Raw genomic sequence first — 18,525 nt, 5'->3', positions numbered from 1 at the left:
ATAGGGTGGTGGGGGTGGGCATTGAAAAGCATTGATAATTTTATTATAATCCAAAACAAAGAAAATCTTGCTCCCCACTCCTTGCATGTCCTTACCCTTCAAAGTCAAGTATTCATCCCCTTGAAAACACCTCCTCTGAAACATTCTCGCACCATCAAACATTGCTTAGGGCACAGTGAGGGTTCCATCAACCCTGTCTAGCCGAGGCTGTGCTTTGCTGTTTTATCCCATGATTTTTCCCTCTCTAAGTGCTGTTTGATGGAGGGATTTTTTTCGCTCGATCTCTTTTATGTATTCCGCCAGCTGCCCAATGGCACAGTTGTCATGGCAAGTGTTCTGGTTTCATTCTTAACACATGTCCCTGATATTTCCATCTTTGCTCTGGATGCCCTCAGAGATAACGAGTTGCTGAACTCTCCAATGAATCTCAGTATCTGTTATAACTACATCACATTCTCCACCTAGTATTTTCCTGAGGCATTTGCTTCTGTAGCTATTTAGGCACCTGTCTTTACCTTGGGTGGATTTCCAGCTTTCACAGCCATATATCAAGGTGGAAATCGCATTTCAGCTGAAGATTTGTAGTTTATTCTTCATGCTTTAGAATTTCAATTACCACATCTTGTGCAAGCTTGTGAATGCAGCTGCACCCCAGTACAACCAAATAGTATAACTAAGGAACAATAAAGATCAGGGCCCAATAAGTACAATCAGAGGACAATAATGATGATAATCCTAGTGGAATACAAACGTGTGGTTTATCTACAGATTTATTCTTCTCAATAACATTAGTGAATTTATCATCGTGATCCCCTGTAAGGTAGGCACGTATTATTAACCCAATTTCCCAGATGTAGAAATGTGACATCACGAGCTTAAGGTCCCAGTTCAGTAGATACATAAGCATGTGCATAACTTTAATCATGTGAGTTGTCCCTGCTACTTTAGTGGGATGACTCCTCCAGAACGCACATACTTAAGTGCTTTGCTGAATTAGAGCCTAACTGACTCTCTCAAGTTCACACAGGCAGTTTGCAGAAGAATGGGGAATAGCATCCACTCAGTCCAGTGCTATAACTGCAACACCACTATTTTAGATGGATAAATGGATATAAGATATTTACATTAGTCATACAAAACAAAGAAAATACACTAAGAGCCAGTACAGTAGCACTGCTATTTCACCAACTTCAGAACATCAAATTTTGATATTAGCATGTCCTTAACTTTATCTTTAAAACTCACATAAGCTTTTAATGAGGAAAGGAGAAAGGATTACTGCATAATGTGTACAAGGCAACAGGGCCATTAGCTTTTATAGTCACACAGCAGTCTTATCAAGTAGTTTTTTTAAACTGAAATTTAAAACACTGATCAAATTTATGTCAGAGGAACAGTTGAAAAAATGTATCAGGCTACATATTATTCAGTTCAGCCATGCTAATTCTAAGTAACAGAGAGTATTTTCAAGGATTATCTCCTTACTGGTATAATCAAAGTCCTAATCCTTAGCAAGAGAACAATGAGTTTTGAAGGCAAAAAAATTAAGCTACTACCTTCCCATGTTAGCAATGTTCTCCTTAGTTCAATTATTTTAAGTTCATTTTAAGACTGTTTCCATCCCATGGTAGCGTGTATGGGAAATGGATACAAAAATTAAAAAATATATACTTTATTGTGGTAATTTAGGTTTAAAATATACTTTAGCCTTTACAGAATTTTAGAAGATATTTACAGTTACTTATACACACATAGTGCTTGGAGAATAATAGCTTGCATGATTTTGTTTTGGTTGCTGATTTTATTTAATGAAATGTTCAGGCTAATAACATATAGTCCTAGGAAATCTCTGCTTTTTCCCCAATAAGTTACAGGCACAAAAATCTTAAGTAGAATACCTCCTCCTCAGCCACAAATCTGTACTGAACACCACCATGGCCAATTGTATTGAATCTGGAATATGGCTTTATAACTTCTGTTTCGCTTTAATATTCAATATCGTTTTATTTTATGTGATCTTAGAGATATTAGTTACTGTGAATTTTGTGTTGTATAGCGTATTTGGTAAGAATCTGGAATTGTGAATTATGTGTGAAGCTACTATAGCTTGTAACAAATAAACAACAGGACTGTTCGAGTCAGACACCTCCCCCTTGTTAAGAATTTCAACGAGTGATATAAAGCACCTGGTTTATCAATACCACAAAACCTAGGCAAGGAGCCTCTTATCACCCCTTCCTCTCTTCACAGAGGAAAAGCCTTAGTTTTAATTTACAGAGCCTGAGAAGTGTAATAAATAGTAACTTCAGTAGGAGAATTGCATATACACCTAGTATAAAATTTTAGATCATCTTATATGACAAAATTGTTTACCTAGTTTCCTGTTGTTAACATTAACCCAGTAGCGTGAGGAATAGAAGATAAATCTCTCATTCTGAGTTTTGGAACAGTTGATTGTTCACATTGCTGGGACCTAACCTGCCAGAGAACAATACAAAAGGATTTTTTTATGATGTGGCATTTGTATGACTCTGAAGTGTCTTCACTTCACTTCATAGGCTGGCATTAGGCACTGGTAGTGTATTTAATGATAAAAAATAGTAACTGGAATGTAAATGAAAGGCAACCTTCCAGAAAGCAGGGAAATGGAATATGGTAATAATGTATGCTTATGGGACTTGATTCAAAGGAGGGAGCTATGCTTTTGTATCAGATCCCCATTGCAAGACAAACCTCTGCCAAAGAGGCTAATTTGAATGATACATTGATCAGATTCAAAAAATAAATCAATGTGGGTTTCTTGGGATGTGCAGGGCACAGTACAGTCTCTCTGGCTTTCTGACAAAACTAGTGCAGCTGCTCTCAAGATGGAATAGGCATCTCAATTTATCACCTTAGGAACTTTACCATTTGGCATTGGTTAGGCAAGTGGCAAGCTAAGACTTTAATTTTGCTGCTAGTTTCTGTTACATTATCCCCTTAGCCACTTCACCTTGTTTGTCTGTTGTGTCCTCTCTGACACCTGGACTATGAGCTCTGTGGAGCAGGGACTGGCTTCTTTATTTGCCTATACAGTACTTCACATATTGGGGCCTGATCCTTGATAGGGTTCTTAGGCAATGGATAGGCAGCCGGTGTGCTGATACCACTGCCTATCATTCTGGCCAGTATTATTTCATTGTTCTCTCCCTGTCTGTTGTATCCAACTATTATATCTTCTCTTATATGTAGATTGGAAACTCTTTGGAGCAGTGCTGTCTTTTTAATCTGTGCTTGTACAAAGCCTAGCACAGTGGGGTCCTGGCCCATGACTGGGGCTCTAAGTAGCTACTGCAATACAAATATAATTATTGTCCAAATAAGTGACAGATTCAGTAGAAGAGCTCTTGGTTTTCCAAGGCAATCTCTGGAAGCTCTCATATGCCTCCTTCCAGATTAACTAGCAGGTATGAAAAGGAGCAGGCAGAGAAAAATATTAATTAGAGCTGAGTGAAATTCCAAATTTCCATCCTGAGGGATATTCTGACACTGTTACATTTGTTTTCATCCCATAATAGGATGAAAAGTTGAACCTTAAATTTTTTACAGAATGAAAATTCTGAAAACAATTTATTTGGAAATGTTGAAACATTTCATTTTGATATTTTGGATCAAAATAAGGAATTTTGATATTCCTGAAATTGAAATATTTAATTTAGCAGATCATCGTTGAACTGCATTTTGGATCGCTTTATGGAAGTAATAGTTCAGGTACACATTGTCTCCTATGGGGTGGGCTCTCTGGAGGCCATCATACCTCATCCACAATGCAATGCAGAGCTGTGTGGTGCATCAGTGGAGCTCAGCCCATGGAAGATAATGGGGGCCTGAACTACAACACCCGTAAAGCAATGTGCTAAGAAGATGCAGTTTAATGTTTTGAACTGATTAGAAATGAAACAGTATGGGAAATTTCACTAAAATAAAATATTTCAGTTTATGTTGAACAAACCTGGAAGAAAATATCTCATTTTGTTTTTTCCTAATGGAAAATTTTGATTTTGCAGAAACTAGAGTTCATGTTGTTAAACTTTTCTGATGGAAAATAGTTTCCCAGGTTCTTATCTATATTGTTTGTTTTCTGAAGGCCAGGTATGAATTTGATGCTGCCATATGATGTTTTCACATAAAATTGCTGGCAAATTTAAACACAAAAATGTATTTTTCTCATGATATTGTACGTTTCACAGATACTCTTTTTAAAGCGAGGAGAAAATATTTGGGTACATAAAGCACAATGCTTTTAATGGCAGGCACTAGAGGTTTATATTTGATAGAGTTATAATTGATAGGCTGTTTAGCTGTCATCTGCTTATCATCACAGAGTCTGTAGCTTGACATTATAGACAGGAGTAAAAAGACAAACCCACACAACAGATGATAGTATGTTCAATGTTCTTATGTCATGGTGTATCTTCTAAAATAACAAGTGAAAGAGAAAAATGGGATCACTAAAACACTCAAAACCTAGAGTAGTGATTCATGTGGTGTTTTTCTGGCCTCTGAAATGAATACATGCTTCTGGCACATAATCCCTTTGAGAGCTGGATCAATGAGTGTATTTAATTTTCACCAGTGACACCTCTCTTTTAATGGAAAGAATCTTCTGTTTCAGTAGCTTCATCACCATCAGAACTCGTTGGTCATAATTACAATTCAGAGGGGCTCCTAAGATTAACATTCTGATTCACTGAGATGTTTTGAACCACTTAGTGCGAAAATTAGGAAATTTTAATATTGCACCAAATCCACATTAATTCCATCATTGTCCAGTTCACCTGGCTTCAATGGGCATACTCACAGGAGGAAGGGTTGCTGGATCAGATGCTAAACAACATGGTCAGCTAGGGTCTGATTAAGGCAATCTGAGCCCTAGACCTCCCATAACATGCCCCCCATACAGTTATTGTGGCAGGGCTACTGTAATGAAGTGTCCACCCCACACAAGGCCTGAAGGGGTTAAGGTGGCAAGGTGGGCCAATTAACTGCCTAGGATGCACCTGGAGGAGAAGTCAGGGTAATGAGGGTTAATTAAAAAGGAAGCTCAGCTGGACAGGAACAGAAGTGACTTGTATAAAGCCCAGTGGCTAAGAATAGAAAAGGGCTTCAGGGATAGAAACTACAGTCACTCTCAGAGTGAGAAGGCAAGATACAAAGTAGCTCAGGGATACAGCAGTAAGGTTCAGAACTACACAGACCTTGACTGCTTGTTGTAGATTCCCAGGGTAGAGGGTGGATGCATGGATGCCTCTACCCACCACTGGGAAGTGTTGTTGTTAAAGGGCAGTGAGAGGAAAGACTGCCTGGGCCAGTGGGTCCTGAGTGACTTTGATATCTCAGAAGAGAAGGACTACAATGATCTGGCCAGAGAGCCATGCCAGGTGCAGAGCAGGTGCAGTTGAGTCCTGGAAGAGCAATGAAAAGAGAGTTACAGAGTGCAGCCTCAGGAAGGAGCATTGGACTGGCAGAGCTAATCAGAAAATGTGGCCAAAAGGAGGCACTACAGTGGTGAATAAAGCACCCCGTGACAACTCAGTGAATAACAGGGACATGATGGTCACCCCTGATACGAGGGAGTGGATGAAGGACATGATAGTTATCCTGAAAAAGCGGGAGTGTAAGAGATTATGAAGGACTGTAAGGTGGTCACCTCTGATACAAGGGGAGTATCAAAGGCTGTAGGGAAGGGAAAAAGAGAGAGATAATGGCGCCACAATATGTGGAAGCCTTTTTTGCAGAAGGCACTTATACCCTCCCAGGCTGAACCCCAGAGCCACTGCCTCTACAGAAGGGGAATGACAAATATCAGGGATGGATCCAGGCCCTACTATGGCAGGTGCTAGAGAATCAGCAGAGAGAGTGGGAGGCACATTTGTATCTGCAAAACTATTTGACACAGCTGTCTGAACAACAGCTGTATTTATTTAACCTCACATGGGAGGAAATTAGCAGAGACAACACAGATTGAGACTGGAAAGGAGGCACTGTGGCTAGAAGCCTGGCCAAAGGAATGTCACCATGGCAAGTGGAGGGGACACTTTAAAAGGGAGTTCCTCTACCCATATGGGGATGAGACGCTTCACTTGGAAGGCGGGAAAACGAGAAAGTCCAAGTGAGCCCCACCTGGAGGGAGAACAGGGAAGGGAAGTGGTATGTTTTGCCTGCCTCCATAAAGGACATATAAGGAGAGTATGCCCTTATATGAACTGTGAGGAGAAGGCTAGCTCAAGTGAGGAGGGTGAAGGTCAAAGTATAGCCTACAGAGGAGGCAAGGACAAGAGTTTGTTTTGGGTGCCGAGAGGCCAGCCATGTAAAAGGCACTGCCCTCTCAAGAAATTGTGGGATAGTAAAGTGAAATGCATGGACACCAGTGGGACAGGGGGGAAAAAAGAGGATGTCCAGTGGCAGAAGCATGCTAGACTCTGGCAACCACATACTCCTGCTCGTTCTCATCAAGCCGGCATGCTAAAAATAACAGTGGAGCTGTGGTAGCATGCCATGGCAGTGGCAAACAATGACATGAACTAGCTGGCCTACGTTCAAACCTGTCTGCACCCTGTGGATACTTACTCAGGATGACTAGCCCGTGCCAACTCTTGCCCATGCTACCATGGCCATGCTACTATTTTTAGCATGCTAGCTCAGAGCTAGCATGTGTGTCTACATGAGCTGGGGATCATACCCCCCAGTTCCAAATGTAGATGTAACCTGAGGGATTTGTACGCTTTCAGGTGGAGGTGTAATTCCAGCTTGAGGAGACATACCTGTGCTAGCTGTGATCAAGCTAGCTTGCTAAAACTAAAGTGTAGCTACAGTGGTATGAGTGGCAAGAGGATCTGGCTGCCGTGACTATCTGCCAACTGTTACAGATGGACATGTATTTGGGGCAGCTAGTCCCTCCTCCCACTCATGCACAGAGGCTATGCTCAAGCGAGCATGGGTACATTTCCTCGCGCTGAGAAGTTACACTCCACCACTCAAAGTGTGAACATAACCTAAGAATCATCTGCTGATGGGAAGCCACCAAGGGTACATGGGGATTAAGGTGTCTGTTAGCCAGCTTTTTGGATCTTCCTGATTCTCTTAGAGCAATCTTCCATGGTGTCTGTAGTAAGGGAATTCCTCCACAACTATTAGAGACCTCTTATGCTGCTCATGCATCTTTTTGACATGGCATAAAGGGGTCACAGTGGCAGGGTGAAGTTCACTCTCTATGTTCCCTTTCATAACCTAGGGATCCTTAACCCCTGCTGCTTTATAAATAACCAGGTGGTGGCTGCTCATATATATAGTCACCTCTTTTCTATCATGACTTTTAGTATTGCAAATGTGAATGGCACAAAGTTCTCTGAGAAATATCCTATATATTGGGTTCGTGAATTATAATGAATAGATGTATTTTGTGACAGGGTCAGGCCAGATGCTACAAGAGAATGTTCCTTTTGCGTACTGGGACATGGGTGAGTGCTAGCTGGCCCACTGCTGAAAGCCCCTCCTCCAGTCTAGGGAGGGGCTACTGAACCCGGAACTCAACTGAGTTTGGAGGACAGCAAAGGGAACAACAGGAACAGGCATGGGGGTCAAAGGGCCAAAACTAAGGAACCGGAAGGGGACACCGAGCAAAGAACCCTGGACAGCGCCCACTGCTCCTTGAAAACATTACAGGAGAGTGTTTTTTTTTTTTTTTTTTTTTTTTTTAATTTTTTTTTTTTTTTTTTTTATGGTTTTTTTTTTTTGCCCCACTGCCTCGCTTGGAAAAACGATAATACAGTCGAGAGTGCTTGTTTTTTTTTTTTTTTTTTTATTTAAAGTTCACAATCCATGTAAACAGGTATGTAGTCAGGCAGTCCGCAAAGGTCAGGAGATGAATCTCAAAGTGAGGAGGGGCGGCAGAGATGAGTAGACCCTGAGCCCACAATAGGTGAGCCACTGGTACCAGTGGTGGACGGTGGCTCCTCCTGACTTGGCTCAGGGATCTGGGAAGTGGGAAGGGGACCCCTAATGATGCCGGGTGCAGCCATTGCGGCACATGAGGCAGCCTCGGCATCCAGAGATAGATGTTTGTAATGGGGTCCCCGCCTAGGAAAGAGGGCGGGTCCTCCACACCCAAGAAGGACACCCCCTGGGAACCAGGTCCCGTACAGGAGAGTGTTAGAAGGCAGATATATTAGTCCCAGATTAAGTAGATCCTTTTTCCCTGGGTAAGGTAACAGGGGCAGTTCCAGAACAAGCAGGAACTTGCTGGAACCAATTAAGGCAGGCTGACTAATTAGGACACCTGGAGCCAATTAAGAAGAAACTGCTAGAATCAATTAGGACAGGCTGACTAATCAGGGCACCTGAGTTTAAAAGGGACCTCACTTCAGTTTGTGATGTGCATGTGAGGAGCTGGGAGTAAGAGGCCCTAGGAGCTGAGAAGGCATATTGCTGGAGGACTGAGGCATGCCAGCATTATCAGACACCAGGAGAAAGGTCCTGTGGTGAGGCTAAAGAAGGTGTTGGGAGGAGGCTATGGGGAAGCAGCCCAGGGAGTTGTAGCTGTCGTGCAACTGTACCAGGAAGCACTCTAGACAGCTGCAGTCCACAGGGCCCTGGGCTGGAACCTGGAGTAGAAGGTGGGCCCAGGTTCCCTGCAAACCTCTCAACTCCTGATCAGACACAGGAGCAATTGACGTGGACTGTGGGTTCCACCAGAGGGGAAGGTCTCTGGGCTATTCCCTGAACCACATGATGAATCTGTGAGGTGAGCTAATCTGCCAATAAACACAGGACCCACCAAGGCAGAGGAGGAACTTTGTCACAATTTGTTATTGTGACTAGTTTAGATTGTAGTCTATCAAAATATGTCTAATCTATGTTCTGGAAAGCACTGTGTAAAATTGTGTTCTAATGTATTAGAATAATAACATAACTATAACAAAGGATTAGCAACCTATTTCCTAGCACTGACCCTTTGGTTAGTTTAGAATCAAACAGTTTCTGGAGGTTCTGAAATCATTGAATAACTTTCAGTGATGAATTCAACCTGTGATCTGAAGGACAAATGCAAAAAGACTACCAGAAAAGTACATTTAGTGTGAAATGTGACTACTTGTTTGCTTAGTGGCACTTTTTTGCAGCATGCATATAACAGCTGACTTGGTTTTCCCCATTGGTCTGCTGAAACCTGAATGACTGGACCTTGTTTCATTGACCTTGATTTTTTTTTTCCCCCCTTCCTCTGTAGCATGGGTGCATGTTACTGACCAGGGTAAGTTGGCATATCTCACTCAAGCAATTCTCTGTCACTGCGGGCCTTGACATTGATGCATCTCAGCTGTTGTTATATCCATGACACAATTGCGTGGTCTGTGTGTTGTAATACTTTAAACCAATGTTGGTTGTTAGGTTTAGTGTATGGGTGGTATTGGTGGCCTGTGATGTACAGGAGGTCACAAGAGGTGATCTGGTGGTCCCTTCTGGTCTTAAACTCTGACTATAATACAAATTTCATCTTTTCCTCTTTTGTATCCCACTTGCAAAAGGGTCTTGTCAGGAGACTATAAATCTCAAGATTTTATAGGTCAGTAAAATCCTGGCCCTATTAAAGTCAATGGTAGTCTTACCACTGACTTTAATGGGGCCAAGATTTCACCCCTATTGCTTCACTGTTACTTTTATTTCAGGATAAGGAAAAACAAGAAATATTTTAGACTGAAAGTGCATATATGGGGGGAAAACCATGATGATTCTAATAGTCAAGCAATTTTAGTAACAACATCTCCAAGCAGATTCAGGCTTGGATTCATTAATCTTAGTGGCGAAAAGCTGAACTTGAAGTTCGATGGATTTCCACCAGCCAAGCTACCATGGACTTAGGTCTATTGTATCTGAATGATTCAGATAAATGGGTTCAGCTCTGTCTCATCAAGACTCAGAGCCTCCCCATACTTTGGGAGGCCCTAGAAATATAAAATGGCAATGGATCAGCCAGTGCGGAAAAAGGGGGAATAATCCAGTTAATAGCTTCATCTCTGGGATAGCTGGACTGATGTTTAGCAATGCATTTCTTTTACTAAAACACTAGCATACAGCAAAGATTTCCACAAGGTGGGGCTATGATGTTTCATATCAGGAATTCTGTATAGCACAAGATTTGGTCCTTGTATTGTACTTTTTAAAACCAAACGTGATTAGAAATTCAGAGATCCAAATGAACTATATGCATCTAACAAAGCAGTATAGCCCTTCGTAGAGTAACATAGGGCACATCAGGATGTCTGTGTTAATTGAATAGCTCTACCCAAGAAGCTATGGTCTTGGGTATGTTTTTCTCAACACTGGTCGCCTCACTTAGTATTAATCGAAATCTTACATTTGGTTAATCATAAGTCTCTTTTCACCAAGGTGTATTTTCACAATTACCAATAAAAGTACTAAGAATTGCATGGATTTTGCCTTTGTAACAGGGATGACAGTGATTGTGGCAATGGTACCATGGAAGCCTAATGTAAGATAATATTGGATGCAAAAATCCACTGTTGCAGCATTACAGTCAAGAATTCAAACACACAAAGGCTAGACTAAGGGGTATTTAGGCACCACTGGCATTCACAAAACCATGACTCAGTTATCACCTAACCCGGTAAAAACTTAAGTTCTGCTCTTAAGGTCCCCGTTGTACCTAAATATCAGTGAATGGGCTTGTGTACAGCTGCCTAAGTCCTGACAATGGCAGGGAACCTAAAAGTTAGATGCTGAAACACTGAGTTGCAAAGGCCAAATCCTCTTTGTGTATCCAGACCAAAATATCAAGTAGGAGTAGGCATAATATGGCCAGATTCTCAGCTATTTTGGTGGGCAATAAGAATCTGTGGCAGCCTTTTAGGACCAGGTATTGATCTGTTACACCAGTGTAAATCCAGAGTAGCTTTGCTTTAACAGTGCTGCTTTGGACTTGCAGCAATGAAAAGGAGCTCAGAATTTGGACTATCTTCTCCAGATTTGTGTACTTGCTTTTGCCAGGGGCTATTATGTTTGTGTGTTCAGTTTTCTTCAATTAGAAGGATCTTTGTCCAACTGGTCAACACCCTTACACATGCTGATACTGTTTTAAATGGAAGTGCAGTGAAGTGGGACACACCAGAATGCACATGAGGTGGATGGGGAGAATGCTGCTTGTAGATGTACTTGACTGACCTTCAATAAAAAAATGTTTGCCTTTTAGTCAGATATTAAGGCTAGAGTATCTGCTTTTCATAGGGTTTCCAATTATACTTTTAAATTAATAATTTTCTTAGCTTTGCTTCATTGCCATAGAGAATTTGTTTTACTAAGTCAATCTAAGTAATGTTTGAATGTTAATATTTTCTATAATCCTATCTTTTAATTTGATTTTGAAACAAAATCAACAGACCATAGGACCCATGGATTTCTCTAATGAAAATACACTGTTTATTATACGCAATGTTTTTTTTTAATATAAAGATTTGACAATGCATCTTAAGGCAGTTCAAATCCCATCTCTCACACTGTACTCTGGTCCTTCTAGTTTTTTTTTGACTACACTGCTGTCTCACCATCTCCTCACATTCAGAGGTGCTTCTGTTCTTTTTATTGCACCATCCTCCCCCCGTCTTCAAATCTCCCAATTACCTGTTTGCTTCCTCCAAAAGTTTCTCATTAAATGCAACACCACTTGGAAAAAACAGCTTAGAAGAACAAACAGAACACACACCATTCATACTAATCAACAACCCTTCCCCCCTTACACATACCTAGTTTATATGGAGTCTGATCCTAGACTTGTGGAAGTCGATAGTAACCCTCCTTTTGAATTCATGGCTGTAGAAACGAGCCCAGAAAATATGCAGTACAAACTCAATCAGCTGGATAATCTTACAATTGTAACTCATCCTCTCTGTCTCTGTTCTCCATACCTATCATCCCATCTCCATGTTTAAACTGTAAAAATGATGGATGAGAGCCTCACCCTCACTCTGATAAAAGGGCTGCAGTGGCATAAAAGGGCCTAATCTGGCTGGCACAGGCAATGACTAAGACAAACATAATGCTGCCTTCCAAGGACCACTCACCTGCCCTGGTGTAGGGGTGTATTGGGGCAGGCACACAAATGAAGCCCTACAAAGATTCCAGGCAATGCTGTGGTCTAGTAGCAGTCTGAGGAGGTGGCTGTATCTTAGAAAAGATGTACAAATTACACCAGCAACCTTTCCAGTCCCTGAAGCAGCCAAATTAGGGAGGCACAGAGATGGCTAATGTTACCTTAACCCTCACTTTTCTGGGATGCAGATTTAGAGAGACAGCCCAGACTCATACCCAGTGTATTTAAGAGGCTCTGAAATGCACCCTAGCACATTTTAGGCACTGAATAAATAATTAACAATAGTTGTAGTTATAATCCAATGGGAAGAGACATGTACAGGACTTTCCCCTATTAGTGTAAGACCTATTACATGTTCAGCAGTGAGAGAATCGGGACTTTTATGAATGCAAGTTAACTGCCAGATGAAAGCACCATGATAAAAGCATGCTAATTTGCTACATGTTGGTATTGCTGTACACGCTATTGCACAGCTCAAGGAACTTATTCATAAGAAACACAGGGAGTTTGTTCCTGCCAACGGTTTTAAAGCCTGAACTTCACTGTTTAAAACTCTTCAATAGGCACTCAGATAATCTTGGCAGTAATGAGGCCCTCTGAGCATTACTGATTTCCCCTCCATCTTTATTTTAGCAAAACTTGGAAAATGATCTTTCACTAATTACCATGAACAAGGTTTGATTCAGTGTCAAAGATCTAGAGCTCAATGTAATTTACAACAACTATAGTGAAAGCTGGTGCCTAAAAGATTCAGTGGAGTTCACCATCCTGGCACCCAACACTTACTCAGTCACCTCCTGAGTCCTCAGAGGCCAGATGCAGACGTTTAAGTGTTGCATAGAAATACCTCTACACTTAGCCCTGCTGCCTCCAACCCTCCTGCTCTGCTCAAATTCTACCAGTTCAGTGCTGCAGCCACAGCCAGATCCTAAAAGCTTCTAATCCCCTTCCTCTCTGCCTGCTGCTGTATACCCAGAACTGTTTCAACCCCTACTCCATCTCACTGTTGATGATCCTTGACGCTGCTAAGCCCTCCTGCTGTCAAGGGTCCCTACCTCATTGCTGTGTCCTAGCAACCTTGGAAAATGTAGCATTACTTAGGTTAGAAGAGAAACTGAGGCCTGATTCTCCACTACCTTGTGCCCTACACTTCTGCAACTGGGGTATGGAATCATAGACATGTAAGGGCTGGAAAGGAGCTCAAGAAGTCAGGTCCATGCCCCTGTGCTGAGACAGGACAATAGAAACCTAGACCATCCCTGACAGGTGTTTGTCAAACCTTGTCAAAGGCTTTCTGGAAATCTAAGTACACTGTGTCCACTGGATTCCCCCTTGTCCACATGTTTGTTGACCCCTTCAAAGAACTCTAATAGATTAGTAAGACACGATTTCCCTTTACAGAAACCATGTTGACTTTTACCCAACAATTTATGTTGTTCTAGGTGTCTGACAATTTTATTCTTTGCTATTGTTTCGACTAATTTGCCTGGTACTGACGTTAGACTTACCTGAATACATCTAACATTTAAACCTGTTCTTTCTCTGTTCTAACTTGAGTTCCTTCCCTTTTGTTGAGTATCTGGTCTCCATTAACCACCTTAATGAAGATTGAAGCAAAAGAGACATTAAACAACTCGGGTATCTTGATGTCATTAGTTATGCACTCTCTTTCCCTGCTAAGTAGAGGAACTATATTTTTCCTTTGTCTGTCTTGTGGTCCTGGTGTATTTTAGAAAACTTCTTATTGCCTTTTATGCTGGGTGTAAAACATTTTGAGACTTAGCCTTTTTGATTTTGTATCTGCATGCTTGTGCTATTCTTTTGTACTCATCCTTACCAGTTGTCCATGTTTCCACTTTTTATAGGATTCCTTTTTGAATGTCAGATCTCAAACAGCATCTGCTTTGCACAGATGTGTATGACTGCCCCAACTACAAGGTGGTAATAAAGCAGCACATAGGTTGGTTAGGTGCATCCATTATAAGCACTTAAGTGCTTCTCAATCTGAGGGTTGTAGAATGGTGTTCGGGTCGTAACATCCAGACCTTCCCATTTTGTTAAATGGAAAAGGTGGATCTTAGTATGGAAAAAGTTAAGAACTGTTGACTTAAGCAGTAAAAGCAGCAGAGAATCCTGTGGCACCTTACAGACTAACAGACGTTTTGGAGTATGAGCTTTTGTGGGTGAATACCCACTTCGTCTGATTTACAACACACTTGGAGCGACAGGGGTGTGGCTGTCTGATTAAAAACAACCATAACAAAACAGCATCAGGCAGTGATTATTTTTTGTTTTGGAATTGTTTGTTTGTAAATATTTTTATGCAAATAATAATTCTAATTTTCAGTGGTGCACAGGTAAATGGTTACATTTTAGGAATTCTTTTTAATACTTACAATCCACTACCAGCTTTTGTAAGACAGAAGCCATAAACAATGAAGAGGTGGTCAACCTCCCTGCATTGTCTTTCAAATTTTGTTTTCAAATGATGTTTTCAGTCATCATCTACTAAATACAATATATGAAGATGGCATATGTGGAAAATACATTCCCCACATATAGGAAAACTCCAAATAATAGAGTTCAATCCTTCAGTCTACACTTAGGTAAGACTCCCAGTAAAGTCAATTGAAGCTTTTGCTATAATAAAGACTAAAATACTGGACCCATAGAAACTTGGTTTATAATTCCTTTGCTGAACAACCACAAGATGTCATTGTGGGCCTGCTATGAGGAGCTGTTATGTCTGCAGAAGTCAAAATGAATGTTTTGAGACGCCTAAACAAACTGAAAATATAAGACTTACAAGTGTGGATCTATTTTACATAGTTACATAAAATCAAACAACTCTCCTAATGTAGATTCCAAAATACATTTGCTTTCAAAACTTTACCTAATCACTTAGGTATATTGAAAAATTAAAGCCAGGGCTTCTTTATATAAACCCAGTAACACCTCCAACCATCCACAAAGCATCCATTGTTGAACTTTAGGTGCTCTGAGAAGAGGTAAAGTAAAACATGATGCTTATGGGTTCATAAGAAGAAAAGCAATGAATAATAAGACACTCAAAAGAACAAAGTGGTCAATAAAGAAATGCTAGGCATACTTAGCAGTTGTGAAATGCACTTACTGTATAGTTAGTCTGAAATTTCATTAAATATTTCTTCTAAAATGGTTTTTATTCTTGGTTAGAAACGTTATTTTCTGTTCTGTACACATTTTCAAAGCAGAAATTTACGTTCATGATAGCAGTATAAAGATGACTGTTTTAATGATTGAATATCACAAGTGGATATGAAGAAACAGTGGAGATTACCAAAATGATTTGCTGGTATATAAAGCAAAATGTTTCAAACCAGAGTGCAACCTGCCGTGCACAAACTGGAAACATGAACCCTGTTTGAAATAGCAGTAAGTTAAAATGCACTAGAGAGCTTTTACTGCACAACAGTAGGGTCCACACAGCCATTTAGTGTGCAGTAGGCTAGAATGCTATAGATTCACAACCTGGCTTACTTTGACAAAATTTCCATATAGCCTTTAAGCATCTCACTAACACTTTCAAAAGCACCTAAACTTACTTAGGGGGCCAAAGCTCCAAATGGCTTGCAGTTAAACCTAGGCTTCTTAGTGTCTAAATCACTTTTGAAAATGGGACTTATGCACCTTTGAAAATTTTACCCCTAGATCCATATTTAGGTCCCTAAATAAAAGTAGTCTGGTATTATGTCTTCAGGTGATGCTACAGGTGCTTCACATCTCTGAAAAACTGGGTCACTCTTATTTAGGAGACTAAAGGCTTGATCCAATGCTTCTGAGAAAGTTCCCAATAATGTATCTGTACATTGGATCAAAAACTGGCAGAGCCAGGAACCAAAGAGTAGGAAGAAATAGATGGCAAAAGGTTATGTTGAAAATTAACAGCAGGGTACCTCAAGGGAAGTAGTAGGTGCAGTGTTCATCATTATTAATGATTTGTAATGGAGATGGGCATTTAGGTAGCAAAATCTCTGGATGACTCAGTTATTTAGGTTGGTCAAGTCCAGGGAGGACTGAAGAAATTAAGAGAGACCTAACCAAGTTAGGCAAATAGGCAGCACAGTGGAAAATGAAGTTCTTTGTTGATAAATGCAATGTAGTGCCCACTGGGTGGAGGTGGGGGTAGGGGTAGGGGTGGACATGTAAATGACTCCTGCACCTTTACTGGGTTCTACGTTTGCTATATTAATCCAGGAAAGGGATCAGGGCATCAATGTGAACAGCTCAGTGAAGATCTCAGCTCAATGTGCAGTTGTAGACAGAAAGTCAAACCAATTGCTAGGATACATAAGAAAAGAAATGGAGAGTAATACCAGAGTATTATGATGATAATATTAGAGCTGGCTGAAACTCAGTATTTCCATTCCATGGGAATTTCTAACATTTCAGAATTTCCTTTCATCTTGAATTGGAACAAACTGTCAATTTCTGGAAAAAAATAATTTTGACATGATCAAAGTACCTCATTTGACAATTTTATATAATATAATGGAAAACATAAAGTTGTAATGAAGTGCTTCAACCTTATTAATGTTCTGGTTTTTGGGGGCAAAGTGACTCATTCTCTTGAAACATTTTGATTTTGTTGACTCAGGAATTTCTGACAAAACTTTTGTTGGAAAAATTTCAACCAGCTTTAGCTGCTATATAAATAAATAGAGCACCTCATCTGGCATCCTGTGTGCAAGACTGGTCACCTCAGCTCAAAAAAAAAAAAATTGCAGATTTAGACTGTGTTCTAAGAAGGTTGACAATCATGAGGGAATAGAAAAGTTCTCATATGAAGAGTGATAGAAAAGGACCTGATAAAAATATATAAAATGAATACCGAAGGTAGATCACTTTGTCTTAGAGCGCAAGAACAAAAGGGCATTAAATGAAATTTAAAAGATGATACATTCAGAAATGGGGAAAGGAAATACTTTTTTCACATACACTTTAAAACTAAGTTAAATTGTGCTATTTAACTTGATTGCAGTGACAAGATCAGCATTTTTAAATAACACAAAAGGACCTAATGAGACTCCCCAGTTAGAATGCCCTGCAGAAGGATAATATCATTTGACTGTGTGGACTAAACTGAAAGAGCTTTTACATGTTGTGAACAGATATGCCAATCCCTGCCCCCAAAAAAGCAGAAATTGGGCTTGTTTTTGTCTTAATTCGCTTGTGAGATGCTTGTTAGCTAACTTTTGACTTGTTGCATGTGTGCTGCTTTTTTTTTAATTGGCTCCTGGCAAGCAGGGGCAAGGGGGGGTCAAGCAGGGTCAGGGGTGCACAGCGGGCCCACCTCAGTCCCAGAGTGCATGCTAGGGGGATCCAATCGCATAGAGTGTTGGGGTTCTTAGGGATTGGCTTGTTTTGAAATTGGATTAGCTTGATTTTTGGCTTATTGTGAAAGTTGGTGTGCTTATTTAGTGCGTGAAAGTTGGCAACTGTGGTAGTGAATTGCTTTGAGGTAATCACTGTGCATTTGTGAGTGTGTGCGCACATGTAGGCACATGTGCTCTTGTGTGCATGAAGGAAGGGCCGGCTCCAGGCCACAGCGCACCAAGCACGTGCTTGGGGTGGCATGCCGCGGGGGGCACTCTACCGGTTGCTGGGAGGGTGACAGGTGGGTCCAGTGGACCTCCTGCAGGCATGCCTGCAGAGGTCCGCTGGTCCCGCGGCTCCGGTGAAGCATCCACAGGCACGCCTGCGGGAGCTCCACCAGAGCCGTGGGACCACCGGACCCCCTGCAGGAGGTCCACCGGAGCCACGGGACCGGTGAGTGGCAGAGCGCCCCCCGCGGCATGCCGCCGTGCTTGGGGTGGCGAAATTGCTAGAGCTGGCCCTGCATGAAGGAACAGACATATAATAACAATGAACTAAAGAGCCAGTAGCAATAACTATAAAACCTTTATAAAGCTCCAAGTCCAGACAGAGAAAGCCGAGCTGACTGTTTTTTAGAAACAGGTTTCAAAAAGTGTCCACATATCCAGCAAACCGTCAACAAAATCCTCAACTCTCATCTCTAGTGTCAGTGAAATCTTCCTCTCCTCGATTATAATTTCTTCCACACCCATACTCTCTTAGGAGCCTCAGATGTTCAGTGCTGCCAGTGTTCTCTAAGTCTTGACAGTTCATTAGGTTAACAGGTTCAGTCAGTCTTTCAGATTTGTAGATTTAATCTATAATTTTAGTAGGCTGGTTTAAAGAGATTGTTCATTTTGCAGTTAAGTGAGCAGCTCTTGGCAAACAAATAAGGGCAAAGGCCCAGATTTGTAAAGGTTAGGTGCTGCTCCAGTCAGTGATGCAAGGCCTAAGGCCCAGATACTCAAAGGTATTTAAATATGTAACTC

The sequence above is a fragment of the Chelonoidis abingdonii genome, chromosome 5 (genome assembly GCF_003597395.2).
Source record: "Chelonoidis abingdonii isolate Lonesome George chromosome 5, CheloAbing_2.0, whole genome shotgun sequence".
In the NCBI taxonomy this organism is placed as follows: domain Eukaryota; kingdom Metazoa; phylum Chordata; order Testudines; family Testudinidae; genus Chelonoidis; species Chelonoidis abingdonii.
The sequence above is the reverse complement of the archived record's forward strand: the minus strand, read 5'-3'. Positions refer to the sequence as shown.